The following is an 8,012-nucleotide window of genomic DNA, read 5'->3' as shown; positions in this document are numbered from 1 at the left end:
CTTATCTTAGACCATGAGGTAAATTGTTAATCACTGGGATGAAAGACTGAGTTTTGGTAAAGGTGACTATTATTTGTTGAGGAGACAAGCCAACACAAATATTCTTTAAGCATATTCCATAGTATATTAATTCTAAAAGTGGGCATGTGTGTGTTTAAAGGAAATGGTAGATGGAAGTGGGAGGAAACGTTCTATGCTTTAAAAAAAAGTCTGAAAATGATGCACTCTTTCCCTATTTGACATAGTTAATAGTGTGAATTAACATATTAAAACCCCCGAGAAATTATACAGTAGAGCAATCTAGTGTTTAACCTAGTATTTCCTCTTTTTAGAATGGAACACTTCTGAGCATTTCTATTAAAATCCTGCAGAACACATATGCTATGATTACACTTTGAGATACACTAATAGTATCTTCTCTTGACTTGTGACATAAGATTTCAATATTCTTTTTTTTTTAAGATTTTATTTATTTATTTGACACAGAGAGAGATCACAAGTAGGCAGAGAGGCAGGTAGAGAGAGAGGAGGAAGTAGGCTCCCTGCTGAGCAGAGAGCCCAATACGGGGCTTGATCCCAGGACCCTGAGATCATGACCTGAGCCGAAGGCAGAGGCTTTAACCCACTGAGCCATCCAGGCAACCCAAGATTTCAATATTCTTAAATTAATACCAGATATGAAGACATCAAGAGTATTATAGCTTTAAAATCCTACCACCAAATTATTTTTTTCTTAGAATTCAACTCAATTCAAATAATCCATGTCCAAATATGTAAGTATGCCATACATATACACATACTTAATGATATGTTTATTTATCTATATATCTATTAAACTTTGAGGACAACCCAGAGAAAGGAGTGAATTTGGAAGGGGTAGGGTAATGATTTCTATCGGCAGCATGCTGGGTTTTAGGTGTCTCTAGGAAATTCAAGTGGAAAATTTGAACAACTATTAGGACATGGACAAAAAAGGAGATCTAGGTTTCAGTTCAAAAACAAGCAAGACATGTAATGAGGCTGAGACTACAAGAAACAGTTGAAGAGGCAGGGTAACATGTTATTCATGTGATGGAGACTTCAGAGGGCATAGCAGAAAGGGCTTAAAAAAAAAGAGGGATATTGGCCAGACATAAAGCATGAAGCAAGAGTACATGAAAGGAGAGATAACAGAGAAGTTAACACATCTCGAGGTGGCCAAAAATTACAAGAGGTGTGGGACATGTTAGGTCAAGTCAGCAGCAAGTTTTCTAAAGTAAGGAGGCACTACATCCTCTGGTGGCCGGTGGAAGGTGGCAAGGGCTGTGATAGTATCAGAAACACTACTTATTTCTATGTGCCATCTACAACCTGAATAAATTGATCACCAGTGGGTACAGAGATCTTTCTGGGTCCTTTGTTTGTTGTCTCCTTACACATCACCTCCTTTCTTCTCCATTCCAACACCTACAATTTCTCAGGGGAACCAACTCTACTTTGACCTCCAGAATCGGAAGATGTGACCAAGGTTAAATCAACTATAGCACCCTATCCACCTGGCCACAGTGATTAGTCCAGTTATAATATATAACTTAAATGGTCTAATAACAGCAGTTTACTAGATTTTGCTGTAAACATTGGGACAAAAATTGGGACATTCTTATACTTGTAGCATGTGACTAAGGAGTAGAGAAGACAGAAGCTGTTGGCCCCATCCTTAGAATATGAAAGGACACAATCTTAGGACTAAGATGTCATAGGGAAGGTACACCAGAAATGCAGAGAGAAACAAGGATGCTGTGGACATTGTTTGAGTTGAGGATCAGTCCTCCACTGAATTCTTACTCTGGAATTTTCTTTTCTTTCTTTCTGTCTTTTTTTTTTTTTTTAAGATTTTATTTATTTATTTGTCAGAGAGAGCACAAGCAGGGGGAGCAGCAGGTAGAAGGAGAAGCAGGCTCCCCGCTAAGCAAGGAGCCCAAGGCCAAACTTGATCCCAGGTACCTGGGATCATGACCTGAGCCAAAGGCAGAAGCTTAACTGACTGAGCCACCCAAGCATCCCATTCTAGATTTTCCATACCCCTAAACTAATAAAGTGCCCTTGCTATTTAGGTCAAATTGAGTCAATATTTAATTAATTTTAACCAAGAATTCATTGAATTATGGTACAGAGAGATTCTAATTTCTGGTGGAGTCAGCTGTATACTGAACCGCTTACACAGGTGTGTAAGGGAGACTCTGAGCTAGAAGTACTGGGCATGGTGGATCCTGAGAGTGGTTGATTAGACCTTTTGTCTTGATTTGCTTACACTACTATCTCATGGTCAAGTCGAATTTTTAGAAAAGTTTGCATGACTATAATTAGATATCGAATACTTTTCTCAGCTGAAAGATGCTTTCAAAAAGTTCTTACAAGAAAGAGCAATAAGTCCTTAAAAATAGTAATTTGGTGGAGACGCAACATCAATCACTTGTTGCCGTCATGAACTATGCTTTCTTATTGGAGTCGTATTCCAGATGAAGGTGATATTGAGCCACTGACATTTATGAACTTATTGCTTTGACATTTATAAACTTATTGCTTTTTGACATTTATAAACACATTGCTTATAAATTTGTTAATGAATTTACTAGTTAACAGAAATCTACTGCTCACTGAAGTAGCAAAATTTAACATCAAGGCTGACATCATTACATATAACCTATTTCCTCCATAAAGTAGAAGGTATATTCAGGGAGAATGCCAATTAGGATAAAAAAACTATTTAGTGGGCCATTACACATTCCTTTACGGAAGGCGACAGCAGCATAAGCCCTAGCTCTAGCTTTCAATGAGTTTAGTACGATAAGTTGTTCTACTGGACCAGGCATCATCAAATTTGATCTGCAACCTCTCTATGAAAGCAAAGTTTATTAGAACACCCGTTCATTTACAGAAGTCTATGGCTGCTTTCATACTACGATAGGAGATATGAATAGTTGTGAAAGAGACTAAATGGCCCACAAAGCCTACATATACTACTTGCATCTTTACAGAAAAAGGTTGTGGATCCCTGTAATTAGACCATGAGTGTCTTGAAGGTAGAACCACACGATATTCATCTTTGAATAATAATCTTTGTATATTGGATGCTTTTTATGCATCAATCACTGTGTCCCTGTGTTGATCGGTTTAAATCCTAAACTACTCAATAGATTAGGTATTCTCATCTTGGTTCTATAAAATTCAAAGAGGTAAAACAACTTTCTTGAGGATACACAGCCATTAAATCCCAGACCTATGACTCAAATCCAGATGGACCCGTTTGATCTAAAGTTCATGCTCTTAACCACTGTATATTCTACACTGCCTCTCCACCCCTCTACATAGTTCCAGCTTCATAAAAGTTACTTGTTGTTTGATATTGAATCAAAATGGAATCAGAATTATTACTCAAGATATTTGTTTACTTTATTTAAGCCTTAATAGATCATTTACCTGCCAGTGATACTCTCTTAATTGAGAATGAATGGCCTAGAGAAAATTGACAAGAAGGAAGAATTATTTCCAACATAAAGAAGAGTTTCCTTTTCCCTTTTCCATACACAGGTGGTCTCTTCAGTTTTGATCTTCAGTAGGAAGCACTAACGAACCAATAAAGTTGACCAGAAGAAAGAAACAAATTGAACTTTGATATACTTGATTTATGAAGGATGGGTTGGAAAGGCCTACCATCACTTCAAATGGGATAACTTTCATTTTTCTTGCTACCTTTGTGCTGTTACCTGAGCCAACTGAAAATGTTCTCTTGCTCCAGGTTCTATAAGGTCAAGACCCTGTTCTTACTAACAACTGATTAATAGTTGCAGTGTTTCTTACCTGTTGCTACCCAGCATACAGACTGTTGAGTCATGGGGATTGCTATATTATGGATTGCAACTACACCTCTCTCTTCTCACTTTCCTCATTCTGAGCTTTCTCAAACATGGTCTTTACAGATAAAGTGATTGCCTCTAACCCAGACAAAACGCAAAGACAGAAAGTTGACCCAGGAATAGAGGTATCTGTGTGGCTCAGTCGTTAAACGTCTGCCTTTGGTTCAGGTCATGACCCTAGGATCCTGGGATTGAGTCCCATGCTGGACTCCCTGCTCAGTGGGAAGCCTGTTTCTCCCTCTCCCACTCTCCCTGCTTGTTGTGTTCCCTCCCTTGCTGTCTCTCTGTCAAATAAATAAATAAAATCTTAAAAAAAAAAAAAAAAGTTGACCCAGGAATGATGGGGAAGGCTCCTCTTCCCAAATCATATGACCAAAAAGAGGTAATTATTGTTATGGGAAGAATAAAAAAAGAAAATTTTATGTGCCAGAGAATACTTTGGATTATATTTTGCTTATTTTCAGAATACTTTTCTTTAGAAAAGTATAAAACTCCAAGCTAACAGCCTCAAAACCTCTAATGAATTTTTTAATGGAAACAACCATTCCATGTACACCACAGTCCACTTCCCAAGGAAACCTTGTTGTGCCAGAAGCTAGAGTTGTTTTCTGTTATTAAGTATGCAGTGGTATTATCAGCAGTGCCTTGGAGAGTTATGGGTGCTACTGGAGGAATGTTCTGGGAAGCAAATGGGAAAGATGGTTGCAAAGTTATCATGTTGGTGGATGTCTTGGTGTTACTGTCAATCTCTGTCTAGTCCCAGCTAACACATTGGCTCTTTATCATTTTTTTTCCCCCTTGTCTAAAGGCAGAAGTTAGTACTAGTGACTGAAAAGTTTTCAGTTCCCCAAACAAATCTTACTTCAGGGATTCATCTTAGAAACAATTTTCTTTAGCTGTCATTGTACTCTTCTGGACAACTTCAAATAAGCCTGGCTGAGCTTTTCTCCTCCATTTTAGGAAATGAAAACATTTTTCTACTGAGGCAAAAGTTCCAGAAATTACAGTTTATTTATCACATAAATAAAATTCCCCATCTTCTGTACATCTTCTGCAATAAGTTTAGCCAGCCTTGATTTCTTCTCTCTCTGGATGGCCCAGCCCATTATTTCCTACATGTTTACTTCTCAAACTATTGTTCTTGGATCACCTATATCACAACTACTCCTGGAGGAGTGTGTTGTAAATATGATCTCTAGACCTTATCTCAGTTATCCTGAATCACAATATCTGTGGTTAAGTTCAGGTATTCCTAACAAGCTCCCGGATGGTCCTTCCACTCACTGAAGATGAAAAATAGTGGTTGTATTGCATCCAGTTAGACAAGGGATGATTCCCAAATTAGCCCTTTACATATCTGGTAGGTAGGAATGTTGCAATCAAATGAGCAAGTTGTGTCCAGCACAAGAATATCCAGTCAAAGGGAAGAAGAATAAAATCAAGTTCTGTACCTTGATTCAAGATTATGCCCATCAGAGGAAGAGATTTTTTTTTTTCTAATTTTCACAAAAGTCCCCTGTGCTAATTGGTTGTCCACAAGGTTACATCTTTCAGGAAGGGGCATCTTTTTCTAATTTATACAAGGGTATTCTGTGGGCTGGCAATGCCCTATTTGTAGGTCTAATTTATAGGACCCATGGGATAAGCATCATGTGGTAAGTTCTTTGTTCCCTCTCCCGTGGTACCTCACACACCATTAAAACTCAATATTTGTAGAATCAAATTGAAGATGCTAATAACATATTAATGTTAGAGAAAGAAAGACAGTTTTATCACTCAAACAACAATAGTCCACTTCATTTCTCTCCTCTCCTGAATTCAGCAAAATCAGCAGAATTTTCCATTGTAGACCACAAATTGAACATACAGTCTGTGTGGGGGGCAAAATGAAACTCTTCTCTTCCTTCCTAGTGGAAATAAAACTCTTTGGCAGTAATTCTTGGATTGTTTTCTTTGGAAATTGCATTCATGTGATTTTTCAAGATGTTTCCCGGGCTTTGTTGAAATTCGATCCATTTAACAAGAAACACATAACTCAATTCATGTTAAAATTCTCAGGGTTACTTAAGAATAATTATGAGTTGTCCATGTGTGCTAGAAAAACAGTCCAGACTTCCTTAAGAATGGGAAGATTATTTGTCTCTCTGGGGTAATGTTTCTCCCGATTAAGCATGCCCAATGAAAGAGTTTGCTCAAGAGGTGGCCCCAAATTTTTCACTGGAAAGCAGCAGTAAGGCTTCACTAGTTTCACCCTAAAGCTATTCTCAGAGATGATTTATCATGTATGAGCCAAGGATTTCTGAACTATAGAAGACAACAATATTAACTTGCCTAAAGAGATTGAGACTTGGGCCAAACCCTGGGATGTAATGGTTGGATTTGCTCTAAAACACAAGTTTCCTGAGCTCCCTTTGTTGGGTAACATTTCCTTCACTTTCACCCTTGCTTTTACTAACCCCTCTAAACTATAGCAAAATCAAAAAAAGCCCCACAAATCTCCCTTGCACTTGTACAACTCCCTGAACACAGAAATGGACTCTCCTGAGCACTCCCAGACTTGGACTCGCAGGTCTCAAAGGTGAAGTAAATGCAGACAGTGGGTCACAGCACAGAGAACCATCCTTTTGCTACTTTTCAAGAGAGAGCTGATCCCTATTCACCCACCCTTTCTTATTTGAGCCTCTTCTGGTTGGTTGCAAGTAATAGAAACTCATCAGGGAACTTAATTGTAAAGGTATAGGAGTGTCGCTCAGAACTTGGAAGTCTCCCGGAAGAACTGGTAGTGGGAATTAGAGGCCATCAGGGACGAGGTGATAATTCCCCACCACCTGTCATCTTTGTTTCTCCCACTCAGTGCATCCTATCCTTTAATCCCTGGTCTGCACAGGGAGTACAGTGTACTTCAGTTTAAATTTCCTGTTGAAGAGGCCAACCCAGACTTGCTTTTCTTCATCCCAATTCCAAATTCCTGAGGATGGGAGCTGTTGCACTTATCTTGGATCTGGTAACTTTTCTGGTTCAATTGTCTATTGCAAGGAACAGAGTCAAGCTGGGCCAATGTGAGTACAAGGAGGTCATCTCTGAGTCCTGCATCATGGGGAGGTAAGTCCCAGAAGAAACAAACTGCTTGGAAAATCTAAAACGGATCCTGTAGAATCCTTTCACCTAAGCTCCTACAAACAAAGGAGAACTTTAAGGTCATTTACCCCAACTACCCATTCATGGCAAGTATCTGTTCTACAACACTGCTAACAATAATCCTTCAGCCTTGCACGAATACCCTCCAAAGAGGGAGTTTCCTCCTTCGGAGGCAGTCAGCATGGTTAAATTTTTTTTTTTTTCTTAGGTTCCAGCAAAAGTTCTTCCCGTAATGTCCACACAGAGATACTAGTTCTAATCATTTAAGAATCATGCATCACTAACATTGGAGTGAACATGCACCTACTTATACGTATACATAAATGTGTACATATACATATTCATTTTTTAAGTGAAAAAACCTGAATAGCAGTTAACAAGAGGAAGGATGTGTGAGAGAAAGAGCATGGGCTCTGATGATAATAGACAGTCGGTTTTCAAATAACTATCAACTGGCTGTGCAGCCTTCAATAAGCCATTGCATGTCTATTTCCTCAACTGTAAAATAGTCCTAGTGACATGAAAATTAAATAAAATTAAGTGCATAGAGCATTCATTTTCGTGTCTGGCATAGATTTGAAGCTTAGTTTGTTTTAGCTGCTATTATTTTATTTTAGTATTACTTACTTATAAAAATACAATGAAATCATATTATTTTCTAATCATATATTTCTAAGCCCTATATCATTCTGCAACTGATGGTTCTCAATTTGACCAGACAGCTGTTCCTCAAAGGTTATTCATGCCAATGGGTAAAAATAAGAATGACAGCGTCAGAGTGTTCCTTATCCACAGCTTGGAACCTGTTTCTGGCAAGAAGGTTGGAGAAACATCTCAGGATCACCTGTTGCAGGGATGGGTGCCATTCTAGTTGCTATTTAAACATGAAGGTGAAGGCTTCTTGCTCAAGCTGTGAAGACGGGAAGTGGGTGGAGAGCATTCCGCATCTGTAGTTTAGAGAAATGAAATACAGAAGTT

At 38.5% G+C, this 8,012-nt stretch overlaps 1 long non-coding RNA gene across 1 annotated transcript in view; it reads right to left on the bottom strand.

Annotated features, from left to right (window-relative positions):
• Nucleotides 1-4,510: 4,510 nt before the first annotated feature.
• Nucleotides 4,511-8,012, bottom strand: part of LOC123391943 — a 73,075-nt gene continuing 69,573 nt past the window's right edge. Inside the window, exon 3 of the long non-coding RNA XR_006606631.1 lies at nucleotides 4,511-7,981. This is a non-coding gene — a long non-coding RNA (uncharacterized LOC123391943). The remainder of the gene's footprint in view (nucleotides 7,982-8,012) is intronic.

This window comes from Mustela putorius, unplaced genomic scaffold, assembly GCF_011764305.1.
Source record: "Mustela putorius furo isolate JIRA1106 unplaced genomic scaffold, ASM1176430v1.1 tig00000407_pilon_pilon_pilon, whole genome shotgun sequence".
Taxonomy (NCBI): Eukaryota; Metazoa; Chordata; class Mammalia; order Carnivora; family Mustelidae; genus Mustela; species Mustela putorius.
The sequence above is the reverse complement of the archived record's forward strand: the minus strand, read 5'-3'. Positions and strand labels throughout refer to the sequence as shown.